The sequence below is a fragment of the Pristiophorus japonicus genome, chromosome 1 (genome assembly GCF_044704955.1).
Source record: "Pristiophorus japonicus isolate sPriJap1 chromosome 1, sPriJap1.hap1, whole genome shotgun sequence".
Classification (NCBI taxonomy): Eukaryota; Metazoa; Chordata; class Chondrichthyes; family Pristiophoridae; genus Pristiophorus; species Pristiophorus japonicus.
The window spans coordinates 323,697,824-323,711,970 of NC_091977.1; positions in this window are offsets into that span (position 1 = coordinate 323,697,824).

Here is a 14,147-nt window from a genome sequence, read left to right on the forward strand (position 1 = left end):
AGGGAGAGAGATAGCCGATCTTACTGCTTGTAGCTCGGGCAAGGGAGAGAGATAGACGATCTTACGGCTTGTAGACCGGGAAGTGGGAGGAAGAGAGATAGCCGATCTTACGGCTTGTAGCACGGGGAGGGAGACGGAGAGAGATAGCCGATCTTATGGCTTGTAGCCCGGGGAGGGGTAGGGAGAGAGATAGCCGATCTTACGGCTTGTAGCCCGGGGAGAGGGAGGGAGAGAGATAGCCGATCTTATGGCTTGTAGCCCCGGGAGGGGTAGGGAGAGAGATAGCCGATCTTACGGCTTCTAGCCCGGGGAGGTGGAGGGAGAGATATAGCCGATCTTAGGTCTTGCAGCCCGGGGAGGGGGAGGGAGAGAGTTGGCCAAACTTAGGGCTTGCAGACCGGGGAGGGGGAGGGAGAGAGATAGCCGATCTTACTGCTTGTAGCTCGGGCAAGGGAGAGACATAGACGATCTTACGGCTTGTAGACCGGGAAGTGGGAGGGAGAGAGATAGCCGATCTTACGGCTTGTAGCCCGGGGAGGGAGACGGAGAGAGATAGCCGATCTTATGGCTTGTAGCCCGGGGAGGGGTAGGGAGAGAGATAGCCGATCTTACGGCTTCTAGCCCGGGGAGGTGGAGTGAGAGAGATAGCCGATCTTAGGTCTTGTAGCCCGGGGAGGGAGAGGGTGAGAGATAGGCGATCTTCCGGCTTGTAGACCGGGAAGGGGGAGGGAGAGAGATAGCCGATCTTACGGCTAGTAGCCGGGGGAGGGAGAGGGAGAGAGATAGCCGATCTTACGGCTTGTAGACCGGGAAGGGGGAGGGAGAGAGACAGCCGATCTTACGGCTTGTAGACCGGGAAGTGGGAGGGTGAGAGATAGCCGATCTTACGGCTTGTAGCCCGGGGAGAGAGAGGGACAGAGCAAGCCGATCTTAAGGCTTGTAGCACGGGGAGGGAGAGGGAGAGAGTTAGCCGATCTTGCGGCTTGCAGCCCGGGGAGAAAGAGGGAGAGAGCTAGCTGATCTTACGGCTTGTAGCCCGGGGAGAGAGAGGGAGAGAGATAGCCGATCTTACGGCTTGTAGCCCAGGGAGAGTGAGGGAGAGAGATAGCCGATTTTATGGCTTGTAGCCCCGAGAGGGAGAGGGAGAGAGATAGCCAATTTTATGGCTTGTAGCCCCGGGAGGGAGAGGGAAAGAGATAGCCGATCTTACGGCTTGTAGCCCGGGGAGGGGGAGAGAGTGAGATAGCCGATCTTAGGACTTGTAGCCCGGGGAGGGGGAGGGAGAGAGATAGCTTATCTTACGCCTTGCAGCCCGGCGAGGGAGAGGAAGAGAGATAGCCGATCTTACGGCTTGCAGCCCGGGGAGGGAGAGGGAGAGAGTTGGCCAATCTTACGGCTTGCAGCCCGGGGAGGGGAAGGGAGAGAGTTGGCCAAACTTAGGGCTTGCAGACCGGGGAGGGGGAGGGAGAGAGATAGCCGATCTTACTGCTTGTAGCTCGGGCAAGGGAGAGAGATAGACGATCTTACGGCTTGTAGACCGGGAAGTGGGAGGGAGAGAGATAGCCGATCTTACGGCTTGTAGCCCGGGGAGGGAGACGGAGAGAGATAGCCGATCTTATGGCTTGTAGCCCGGGGAGGGGTAGGGAGAGAGATAGCCGATCTTACGGCTTGTAGCCCGGGGAGAGGGAGGGAGAGAGCAAGCCGATCTTACGGCTTGTAGCACGGGGAGGGAGAGGGTGAGAGATAGGCGATCTTCCGGCTTGTTGACCGGGAAGGGGGAGGGAGAGAGATAGCCGATCTTACGGCTAGTAGCCGGGGGAGGGAGAGGGAGAGAGATAGCCGATCTTACGGCTTCTAGACCGGGAAGGGGGAGGGAGAGAGTTGGCCAAACTTAGGGCTTGCAGACCGGGGAGGGGGAGGGAGAGAGATAGCCGATCTTACTGCTTGTAGCTCGGGCAAGGGAGAGAGATAGACGATCTTACGGCTTGTAGACCGGGAAGTGGGAGGGAGAGAGATAGCCGATCTTACGGCTTGTAGCCCGGGGAGGGAGACGGAGAGAGATAGCCGATCTTATGGCTTGTAGCCCGGGGAGGGGTAGGGAGAGAGATAGCCGATCTTACGGCTTGTAGCCCGGGGAGAGGGAGGGAGAGAGATAGCCGATCTTATGGCTTGTAGCCCCGGGAGGGTTAGGGAGAGAGATAGCCGATCTTACGGCTTGTAGACCGGGAAGTGGGAGGGAGAGAGATAGCCGATCTTAGGTCTTGTAGCCCGGGGAGGGAGAGGGAGAGAGTTGGCCGATCTTACAGCTTGTAGCCCGGGGAGAGAGAGGGAGAGAGCAAGCCGATCTTACGGCTTGTAGCACGGGGAGGGAGAGGGTGAGAGATAGGCGATCTTCCGGCTTGTAGACCGGGAAGGGGGAGGGAGAGAGATAGCTGATCTTACGGCTAGTAGCCGGGGGAGGGAGAGGGAGAGAGATAGCCGATCTTACGGCTTGTAGACCGGGAAGGGGGAGGGAGAGAGACAGCCGATCTTACGGCTTGTAGACCGGGAAGTGGGAGGGAGAGAGATAGCCGATCTTGCGGCTTGTAGCCCGGGGAGGGAGAGGGAGAGAGATAGCCGATCTTATGGTTTGTAACCCGGGGAGGGGTAGGGAGAGAGATAGCCGATCTTACGGCTTGTAGACCGGGAAGGGGGAGGGAAAGAGATAGACGATCTTACGGCTTGTAGCCCGGGGAGCGGGAGGGAGAGAGATAGCCGATCTTACAGCTTGTAGCTTCGGGAGGGAGAGGGAGAGAGATAGCCGATCTTATGGCTTGTAGCCCCGAAAGGGAGAGGTAGAGAGATAGCTGATCTTACGGCTTGTAGCCCGGGGAGCGGGAGGGAGAGAGATAGCTGATCTTATGCCTTGCAGCCCAGGGAGGGAGAGGGAGAGAGCTAGCCGATCTTACGGCTTGCAGCCCGGGGAGGGAGAGGGAGAGAGTTGGCCAATCTTACGGCTTGCAGCCCGGGGAGGGGAAGGGAGAGAGATAGCCGATCTTACGGCTTGTATCCCGGGGAGGGAGAGGGAGAGAGTTGGCCTATCTTATGGAATGTAGCCCTGGGAGGGAGAGAGATAAACGATCTTACGGCTTGTAGCCCGGGGAGCGGGTGGGAGAAAGATAGCCGATCTTACAGCTTGTAGCTTCGGGAGGGAGAGGGAGAGAGATAGCCGATCTTATGGCTTGTAGCCCCGAGAGGGAGATGGAGAGAGATAGCCAATCTTATGCCTTGTAGCCCCGGGAGGGAGAGGGAAAGAGATAGCCGATCTTACGGCTTGTAGCCCGGGGAGGGGGAGAGAGAGAGATAGCCGATCTTACGACTTGTAGCCCGGGGAGGGGGAGGGAGAGAGATAGATAATCTTACGCCTTGCAGCCCGGGGAGGGGGAGGGAGAGAGTTGGCCAAACTTAGGGCTTGCAGACCGGGGAGGGGGAGGGAGAGAGATAGCCGATCTTACTGCTTGTAGCTCGGGCAAGGGAGAGACATAGACGATCTTACGGCTTGTAGACCGGGAAGTGGGAGGGAGAGAGATAGCCGATCTTACGGCTTGTAGCCCGGGGAGGGAGACGGAGAGAGATAGCCGATCTTATGGCTTGTAGCCCGGGGAGGGAGAGGGAGAGAGATAGCCGATCTTACGGCTTGTAGCCCGGGGAGAGAGAGGGACAGAGCAAGCCGATCTTAAGGCTTGTAGCACGGGGAGGGAGAGGGAGAGAGTTAGCCGATCTTACGGCTTGTAGCACGGGGAGGGAGAGGGAGAGAGCAAGCCGATCTTACGGCTTGTAGCACGGGGAGGGAGAGGGCGAGAGAAAAGCGATCTTCCGGCTTGTCGTCCGGGAAGGGGGAGGGAGCGAGATAGCCGATCTTACGGCTTGTAGACCGGGAAGCGGGAGGGAGAGAGATAGCCGATCTTACGGCTTGTAGCCCGGGGAGGGAGAGGGAGAGAGATAGCCGATCTTACGGCTTCTAGCCCGGGGAGGTGGAGGGAGAGAGATAGCCGATCTTAGGTCTTGTAGCCCGGGGAGGGAGAGGGAGAGAGTTGGCCGATCTTACAGCTTGTTGCCCGGGGAGAGAGAGGGAGAGAGCAAGCCGATCTTACGGCTTGTAGCACGGGGAGGGAGAGGGTGAGAGATAGGCGATCTTCCGGCTTGTAGACCGGGAAGGGGGAGGGAGAGAGATAGCCGATCTTACGGCTAGTAGCCGGGGGAGGGAGAGGGAGAGAGATAGCCGATCTTACGGCTTGTAGACCGGGAAGGGGGAGGGAGAGAGACAGCCGATCTTACGGCTTGTAGACCGGGAAGTGGGAGGGAGAGAGATAGCCGATCTTACGGCTTGTAGCCCGGGGAGGGAGAGGGAGAGAGATAGCCGATCTTATGGCTTGTAGCCCGGGGAGGGGTAGGGAGAGAGATAGCCGATCTTACGGCTTGTAGACCGGGAAGGGGGAGGGAGAGAGATAGCCGATCTTACAGCTTGTAGCTTCGGGAGGGAGAGAGAGAGAGAGCCGATCTTACGGATTGTAGCCCGGGGAGGGGGAGGGAGAGAGATAGCCGATCTTAGGTCTTGTAGCCGGGGAGGGAGAGGGAGAGAGTTGGCCGATCTTACGGCTTGAAGCTCGGGGAGAGAGAGCAAGAGAGATAGCCGATCTTATGGAATGTAGCCCGGGGAGGGAGAGAGATAGACGATCTTACGGCTTGTAGCCCGGGGAGGGGGAGAGAGTGAGATAGCCGATCTTACGACTTGTAGCCCGGGGATGGGGAGTGAGAGAGATAGCTTATCTTACGCCTTGCAGCCCGGGGAGGGAGAGGAAGAGAGATAGCCGATCTTACGGCTTGCAGCCCGGGGAGGGAGAGGGAGAGAGTTGCCCAATCTTACGGCTTGCAGCCCGGGGAGGGGAAGGGAGAGAGATAGCCGATCTTACGGCTTGTAGCCCGAGGAGGGAGAGAGATAGCCGATCTTACGGCTTGTAGCGTGGGGAAGGAGAGAATTAGACGATCTTACGGATTGTAGCCCGGGCAGAGGGAGGGAGAGAGAAAGCCGATCTTACGGCTTGTTGCCCGGGGATGTGGAGGGAGAGAGATAGCCGATCTTACGGCTTCTAGCCCGGGGAGGTGGAGGGAGAGAGATAGCCGATCTTAGGTCTTGTAGCCCGGGGAGGGAGAGGGAGAGAGTTGGCCGATCTTACGGCTTGAAGCACGGAGAGAGAGAGCAAGAGAGATAGCCGATCTTATGGCTTGTAGCCCGGGGAGGGAGAGGGAGAGAGATAGCCGATCTTACGGCTTGTAGCGTGGGGAAGGAGAGAATTAGACGATCTTACGGATTGTAGCCCGGGCAGAGGGAGGGAGAGAGAAAGCCGATCTTACGGCTTGTTGCCCGGGGATGTGGAGGGAGAGAGATAGCCGATCTTACGGCTTCTAGCCCGGGGAGGTGGAGGGAGAGAGATAGCCGATCTTAGGTCTTGTAGCCCGGGGAGGGAGAGGGAGAGAGTTGGCCGATCTTACGGCTTGAAGCACGGAGAGAGAGAGAGCAAGAGAGATAGCCGATCTTATGGCTTGTAGCCCGGGCAGAGGGAGGGAGAGAGAAAGCCGATCTTACGACTTGTTGCCCGGGGATGTGGAGGGAGAGAGATAGCCGATCTTACGGCTTCTAGCCCGGGGAGGTGGAGGGAGAGAGATAGCCGATCTTAGGTCTTGTAGCCCGGGGAGGGAGAGGGAGAGAGTTGGCCGATCTTAAGGCTTGTAGCACGGGGAGGGAGAGGGAGAGAGTTAGCCGATCTTACGGCTTGTAGCCCGGGGAGAGAAAGGGAGAGAGCAAGCCGATCTTACGGCTTGTAGCACGGGGAGGGAGAGGGCGAGAGATAGGCGATCTTCCGGCTTGTCGCCCGGGAAGGGGGAGGGAGCGAGATAGCCGATCTTACGGATTGTAGACTGGGAAGCGGGAGGGAGAGAGATAGCCGATCTTACGGCTTGTAGCCCGGGGAGGGAGAGGGAGAGAGATAGCCGATCTTATGGCTTGTAGCCCGGGGAGGGGTAGCGAGAGAGATAGCCAATCTTACGGCTTGTAGCCCGGGGAGGGGTAGGGAGAGAGATAGCCGATCTTATGGCTTGTAGCCCGGGGAGGGGTAGGGAGAGAGAAAGCCGATCTTACGGCTTGTAGCCCGGGGAGGGAGAGGGAGAGAGTTGGCCTATCTTATGGAATGTAGCCCTGGGAGGGAGAGAGATAAACGATCTTACGGCTTGTAGCCCGGGGAGCGGGAGGGAGAAAGATAGCCGATCTTACAGCTTGTAGCTTCGGGAGGGAGAGGGAGAGAGATAGCCGATCTTATGGCTTGTAGCCCCGAGAGGGAGAGGGAGAGAGACAGACAATTTTATGGCTTGTAGCCCCGGGAGGGAGAGGGAAAGAGATAGCCGATCTTACGGCTTGTAGCCCGGGGAGGGGGAGAGAGAGAGATAGCCGATCTTACGACTTGTAGCCCGGGGAGGGGGAGGGAGAGAGATAGATGATCTTACGCCTTGCAGCTCGGGGAGGGAGAGGGAGAGAGATAGCCGATCTTACGGCTTGCAGCCCGGGGAGGGAGAGGGAGAGAGATAGCCGATCTTACGGCTTGTAACCCGGCGAGGGGGAGGGAGAGAGATGGCCAAACATAGGGCTTGCAGACCGGGGAGGGGGAGGGAGAGAGATAGCCGATCTTACTGCTTGTAGCTCGGTCAAGGGAGAGAGATAGACGATCTTACGGCTTGATGCTCGGGGAGAGAGAGCAAGAGAGATAGCCGATCTTATGGAATGTAGCCCGGGGAGGGAGAGAGATAGCTGATCTTACGGCTAGTAGCCGGGGGAGGGAGAGGGAGAGAGATAGCCGATCTTACGGCTTGTAGACCGGGAAGGGGGAGGGAGAGAGACAGCCGATCTTACGGCTTGTAGACCGGGAAGTGGGAGGGAGAGAGATAGCCGATCTTGCGGCTTGTAGCCCGGGGAGGGAGAGGGAGAGAGATAGCCGATCTTATGGTTTGTAGCCCCGGGAGGGGTAGGGAGAAAGATAGCCGATCTTACGGCTTGTAGACCGGGAAGGGGGAGGGAAAGAGATAGACGATCTTACGGCTTGTAGCCCGGGGAGCGGGAGGGAGAGAGATAGCCGATCTTACAGCTTGTAGCTTCGGGAGGGAGAGGGAGAGAGATAGCCGATCTTATGGCTTGTAGCCCCGAAAGGGAGAGGTAGAGAGATAGCTGATCTTACGGCTTGTAGCCCGGGGAGCGGGAGGGAGAGAGATAGCTGATCTTATGCCTTGCAGCCCAGGGAGGGAGAGGGAGAGAGCTAGCCGATCTTACGGCTTGCAGCCCGGGGAGGGAGAGGGAGAGAGTTGGCCAATCTTACGGCTTGCAGCCCGGGGAGGGGAAGGGAGAGAGATAGCCGATCTTACGGCTTGTATCCCGGGGAGGGAGAGGGAGAGAGTTGGCCTATCTTATGGAATGTAGCCCTGGGAGGGAGAGAGATAAACGATCTTACGGCTTGTAGCCCGGGGAGCGGGTGGGAGAAAGATAGCCGATCTTACAGCTTGTAGCTTCGGGAGGGAGAGGGAGAGAGATAGCCGATCTTATGGCTTATAGCCCCGAGAGGGAGATGGAGAGAGATAGCCAATCTTATGCCTTGTAGCCCCGGGAGGGAGAGGGAAAGAGATAGCCGATCTTACGGCTTGTAGCCCGGGGAGGGGGAGAGAGAGAGATAGCCGATCTTACGACTTGTAGCCCGGGGAGGGGGAGGGAGAGAGAAAGATGATCTTACGCCTTGCAGCCCGGGGAGGGGGAGGGAGAGAGTTGGCCAAACTTAGGGCTTGCAGACCGGGGAGGGGGAGGGAGAGAGATAGCCGATCTTACTGCTTGTAGCTCGGGCAAGGGAGAGACATAGACGATCTTACGGCTTGTAGACCGGGAAGTGGGAGGGAGAGAGATAGCCGATCTTACGGCTTGTAGCCCGGGGAGGGAGACGGAGAGAGATAGCCGATCTTATGGCTTGTAGCCCGGGGAGGGAGAGGGAGAGAGATAGCCGATCTTACGGCTTGTAGCCCGGGGAGAGAGAGGGACAGAGCAAGCCGATCTTAAGGCTTGTAGCACGGGGAGGGAGAGGGAGAGAGTTAGCCGATCTTACGGCTTGTAGCACGGGGAGGGAGAGGGAGAGAGCAAGCCGATCTTACGGCTTGTAGCACGGGGAGGGAGAGGGCGAGAGAAAAGCGATCTTCCGGCTTGTCGTCCGGGAAGGGGGAGGGAGCGAGATAGCCGATCTTACGGCTTGTAGACCGGGAAGCGGGAGGGAGAGAGATAGCCGATCTTACGGCTTGTAGCCCGGGGAGGGAGAGGGAGAGAGATAGCCGATCTTACGGCTTCTAGCCCGGGGAGGTGGAGGGAGAGAGATAGCCGATCTTAGGTCTTGTAGCCCGGGGAGGGAGAGGGAGAGAGTTGGCCGATCTTACAGCTTGTTGCCCGGGGAGAGAGAGGGAGAGAGCAAGCCGATCTTACGGCTTGTAGCACGGGGAGGGAGAGGGTGAGAGATAGGCGATCTTCCGGCTTGTAGACCGGGAAGGGGGAGGGAGAGAGATAGCCGATCTTACGGCTAGTAGCCGGGGGAGGGAGAGGGAGAGAGATAGCCGATCTTACGGCTTGTAGACCGGGAAGGGGGAGGGAGAGAGACAGCCGATCTTACGGCTTGTAGACCGGGAAGTGGGAGGGAGAGAGATAGCCGATCTTACGGCTTGTAGCCCGGGGAGGGAGAGGGAGAGAGATAGCCGATCTTATGGCTTGTAGCCCGGGGAGGGGTAGGGAGAGAGATAGCCGATCTTACGGCTTGTAGACCGGGAAGGGGGAGGGAGAGAGATAGCCGATCTTACAGCTTGTAGCTTCGGGAGGGAGAGAGAGAGAGAGCCGATCTTACGGATTGTAGCCCGGGGAGGGGGAGGGAGAGAGATAGCCGATCTTAGGTCTTGTAGCCGGGGAGGGAGAGGGAGAGAGTTGGCCGATCTTACGGCTTGAAGCTCGGGGAGAGAGAGCAAGAGAGATAGCCGATCTTATGGAATGTAGCCCGGGGAGGGAGAGAGATAGACGATCTTACGGCTTGTAGCCCGGGGAGGGGGAGAGAGTGAGATAGCCGATCTTACGACTTGTAGCCCGGGGATGGGGAGTGAGAGAGATAGCTTATCTTACGCCTTGCAGCCCGGGGAGGGAGAGGAAGAGAGATAGCCGATCTTACGGCTTGCAGCCCGGGGAGGGAGAGGGAGAGAGTTGCCCAATCTTACGGCTTGCAGCCCGGGGAGGGGAAGGGAGAGAGATAGCCGATCTTACGGCTTGTAGCCCGAGGAGGGAGAGAGATAGCCGATCTTACGGCTTGTAGCGTGGGGAAGGAGAGAATTAGACGATCTTACGGATTGTAGCCCGGGCAGAGGGAGGGAGAGAGAAAGCCGATCTTACGGCTTGTTGCCCGGGGATGTGGAGGGAGAGAGATAGCCGATCTTACGGCTTCTAGCCCGGGGAGGTGGAGGGAGAGAGATAGCCGATCTTAGGTCTTGTAGCCCGGGGAGGGAGAGGGAGAGAGTTGGCCGATCTTACGGCTTGAAGCACGGAGAGAGAGAGCAAGAGAGATAGCCGATCTTATGGCTTGTAGCCCGGGGAGGGAGAGGGAGAGAGATAGCCGATCTTACGGCTTGTAGCGTGGGGAAGGAGAGAATTAGACGATCTTACGGATTGTAGCCCGGGCAGAGGGAGGGAGAGAGAAAGCCGATCTTACGGCTTGAAGCACGGAGAGAGAGAGAGCAAGAGAGATAGCCGATCTTATGGCTTGTAGCCCGGGCAGAGGGAGGGAGAGAGAAAGCCGATCTTACGGCTTGTTGCCCGGGGATGTGGAGGGAGAGAGATAGCCGATCTTACGGCTTCTAGCCCGGGGAGGTGGAGGGAGAGAGATAGCCGATCTTAGGTCTTGTAGCCCGGGGAGGGAGAGGGAGAGAGTTGGCCGATCTTAAGGCTTGTAGCACGGGGAGGGAGAGGGAGAGAGTTAGCCGATCTTACGGCTTGTAGCCCGGGGAGAGAGAGGGAGAGAGCAAGCCGATCTTACGGCTTGTAGCACGGGGAGGGAGAGGGCGAGAGATAGGCGATCTTCCGGCTTGTCGCCCGGGAAGGGGGAGGGAGCGAGATAGCCGATCTTACGGATTGTAGACCGGGAAGCGGGAGGGAGAGAGATAGCCGATCTTACGGCTTGTAGCCCGGGGAGGGAGAGGGAGAGAGATAGCCGATCTTATGGCTTGTAGCCCGGGGAGGGGTAGCGAGAGAGATAGCCAATCTTACGGCTTGTAGCCCGGGGAGGGGTAGGGAGAGAGATAGCCGATCTTATGGCTTGTAGCCCGGGGAGGGGTAGGGAGAGAGAAAGCCGATCTTACGGCTTGTAGCCCGGGGAGGGAGAGGGAGAGAGTTGGCCTATCTTATGGAATGTAGCCCTGGGAGGGAGAGAGATAAACGATCTTACGGCTTGTAGCCCGGGGAGCGGGAGGGAGAAAGATAGCCGATCTTACAGCTTGTAGCTTCGGGAGGGAGAGGGAGAGAGATAGCCGATCTTATGGCTTGTAGCCCCGAGAGGGAGAGGGAGAGAGACAGACAATTTTATGGCTTGTAGCCCCGGGAGGGAGAGGGAAAGAGATAGCCGATCTTACGGCTTGTAGCCCGGGGAGGGGGAGAGAGAGAGATAGCCGATCTTACGACTTGTAGCCCGGGGAGGGGGAGGGAGAGAGATAGATGATCTTACGCCTTGCAGCTCGGGGAGGGAGAGGGAGAGAGATAGCCGATCTTACGGCTTGCAGCCCGGGGAGGGAGAGGGAGAGAGATAGCCGATCTTACGGCTTGTAACCCGGCGAGGGGGAGAGAGAGAGTTGGCCAAACATAGGGCTTGCAGACCGGGGAGGGGGAGGGAGAGAGATAGCCGATCTTACTGCTTGTAGCTCGGTCAAGGGAGAGAGATAGACGATCTTACGGCTTGATGCTCGGGGAGAGAGAGCAAGAGAGATAGCCGATCTTATGGAATGTTGCCCGGGGAGGGAGAGAGATAGACGATCTTACGGCTTCTAGCCCGGGGAGCGGGAGGCAGAGAAATAGCCGATCTTACAGCTTGTAGCTTCGGGAGGGAGAGGGAGAGAGATAGCCGATCTTATGGCTTGTAGCCCCGAGAGGGAGAGGGAGAGAGATAGCCAATTTTATGGCTTGTAGCCCCGGGAGGGAGAGGGAAAGAGATAGCCGATCTTACGGCTTGTAGCCCGGGGAGGGGGAGAGAGTGAGATAGCCGATCTTACGACTTGTAGCCCGGGCAGGGGGAGGGAGAGAGATAGCTTATCTTACGCCTTGCAGCCCGGGGAGGGAGAGGAAGAGAGATAGCCGATCTTACGGCTTGCAGCCCGGGGAGGGAGAGGGAGAGAGTTGGCCAATCTTACGGCTTGCAGCCCGGGGAGGGGAAGGGAGAGAGATAGCCGATCTTACGGCTTGTAGCCCGAGGAGGGAGAGAGATAGCCGATCTTACGGCTTGTAGCGTGGGGAGGGAGAGAGATAGACGATCTTACGGTTTGTAGCCCGGGCAGAGGGAGGGAGAGAGAAAGCCGATCTTATGGCTTGTAGCCCGGGGATGTGGAGGGAGAGAGATAGCCGATCTTACGGCTTCTAGCCCGGGGAGATGGAGGGAGAGAGATAGCCGATCTTAGGTCTTGTAGCCCGGGGAGGGAGAGGGAGAGAGTTGGCCGATCTTACGGCTTGTAGCCCGGGGAGGGAGAGCGAGAGAGTTGGCCGATCTTAGGTCTTGTAGCCCGGGGAGGGAGAGGGAGAGAGCAAGCCGATCTTACGGCTTGTTGCCCGTGGAGGGAGAGGGAGAGAGTTGTCCGATCTTACAGCTTGTAGCCCGGGGAGAGAGAGGGAGAGAGCAAGCCGATCTTACGGCTTGTAGCACGGGGAGGCAGAGGGTGAGAGATAGGCGATCTTCCGGCTTGTAGACCGGGAAGGGGGAGGGAGAGAGATAGCCGATCTTACGGCTAGTAGCCGGGGGAGGGAGAGGGAGAGAGATAGCCGATCTTACGGCTTGCAGCCCGGGGAGGGGAAGGGAGAGAGATAGCCGATCTTACGGCTTGTATCCCGGGGAGGGAGAGGGAGAGAGTTGGCCTATCTTATGGAATGTAGCCCTGGGAGGGAGAGAGATAAACGATCTTACGGCTTGTAGCCCGGGGAGCGGGTGGGAGAAAGATAGCCGATCTTACAGCTTGTAGCTTCGGGAGGGAGAGGGAGAGAGATAGCCGATCTTATGGCTTGTAGCCCCGAGAGGGAGATGGAGAGAGATAGCCAATCTTATGCCTTGTAGCCCCGGGAGGGAGAGGGAAAGAGATAGCCGATCTTACGGCTTGTAGCCCGGGGAGGGGGAGAGAGAGAGATAGCCGATCTTACGACTTGTAGCCCGGGGAGGGGGAGGGAGAGAGATAGATAATCTTACGCCTTGCAGCCCGGGGAGGGGGAGGGAGAGAGTTGGCCAAACTTAGGGCTTGCAGACCGGGGAGGGGGAGGGAGAGAGATAGCCGATCTTACTGCTTGTAGCTCGGGCAAGGGAGAGACATAGACGATCTTACGGCTTGTAGACCGGGAAGTGGGAGGGAGAGAGATAGCCGATCTTACGGCTTGGAGCCCGGGGAGGGAGACGGAGAGAGATAGCCGATCTTATGGCTTGTAGCCCGGGGAGGGAGAGGGAGAGAGATAGCCGATCTTACGGCTTGTAGCCCGGGGAGAGAGAGGGACAGAGCAAGCCGATCTTAAGGCTTGTAGCACGGGGAGGGAGAGGGAGAGAGTTAGCCGATCTTACGGCTTGTAGCACGGGGAGGGAGAGGGAGAGAGCAAGCCGATCTTACGGCTTGTAGCACGGGGAGGGAGAGGGCGAGAGAAAAGCGATCTTCCGGCTTGTCGTCCGGGAAGGGGGAGGGAGCGAGATAGCCGATCTTACGGCTTGTAGACCGGGAAGCGGGAGGGAGAGAGATAGCCGATCTTACGGCTTGTAGCCCGGGGAGGGAGAGGGAGAGAGATAGCCGATCTTACGGCTTCTAGCCCGGGGAGGTGGAGGGAGAGAGATAGCCGATCTTAGGTCTTGTAGCCCGGGGAGGGAGAGGGAGAGAGTTGGCCGATCTTACAGCTTGTTGCCCGGGGAGAGAGAGGGAGAGAGCAAGCCGATCTTACGGCTTGTAGCACGGGGAGGGAGAGGGTGAGAGATAGGCGATCTTCCGGCTTGTAGACCGGGAAGGGGGAGGGAGAGAGATAGCCGATCTTACGGCTAGTAGCCGGGGGAGGGAGAGGGAGAGAGATAGCCGATCTTACGGCTTGTAGACCGGGAAGGGGGAGGGAGAGAGACAGCCGATCTTACGGCTTGTAGACCGGGAAGTGGGAGGGAGAGAGATAGCCGATCTTACGGCTTGTAGCCCGGGGAGGGAGAGGGAGAGAGATAGCCGATCTTATGGCTTGTAGCCCGGGGAGGGGTAGGGAGAGAGATAGCCGATCTTACGGCTTGTAGACCGGGAAGGGGGAGGGAGAGAGATAGCCGATCTTACAGCTTGTAGCTTCGGGAGGGAGAGAGAGAGAGAGCCGATCTTACGGATTGTAGCCCGGGGAGGGGGAGGGAGAGAGATAGCCGATCTTAGGTCTTGTAGCCGGGGAGGGAGAGGGAGAGAGTTGGCCGATCTTACGGCTTGAAGCTCGGGGAGAGAGAGCAAGAGAGATAGCCGATCTTATGGAATGTAGCCCGGGGAGGGAGAGAGATAGACGATCTTACGGCTTGTAGCCCGGGGAGGGGGAGAGAGTGAGATAGCCGATCTTACGACTTGTAGCCCGGGGATGGGGAGTGAGAGAGATAGCTTATCTTACGCCTTGCAGCCCGGGGAGGGAGAGGAAGAGAGATAGCCGATCTTACGGCTTGCAGCCCGGGGAGGGAGAGGGAGAGAGTTGCCCAATCTTACGGCTTGCAGCCCGGGGAGGGGAAGGGAGAGAGATAGCCGATCTTACGGCTTGTAGCCCGAGGAGGGAGAGAGATAGCCGATCTTACGGCTTGTAGCGTGGGGAAGGAGAGAAT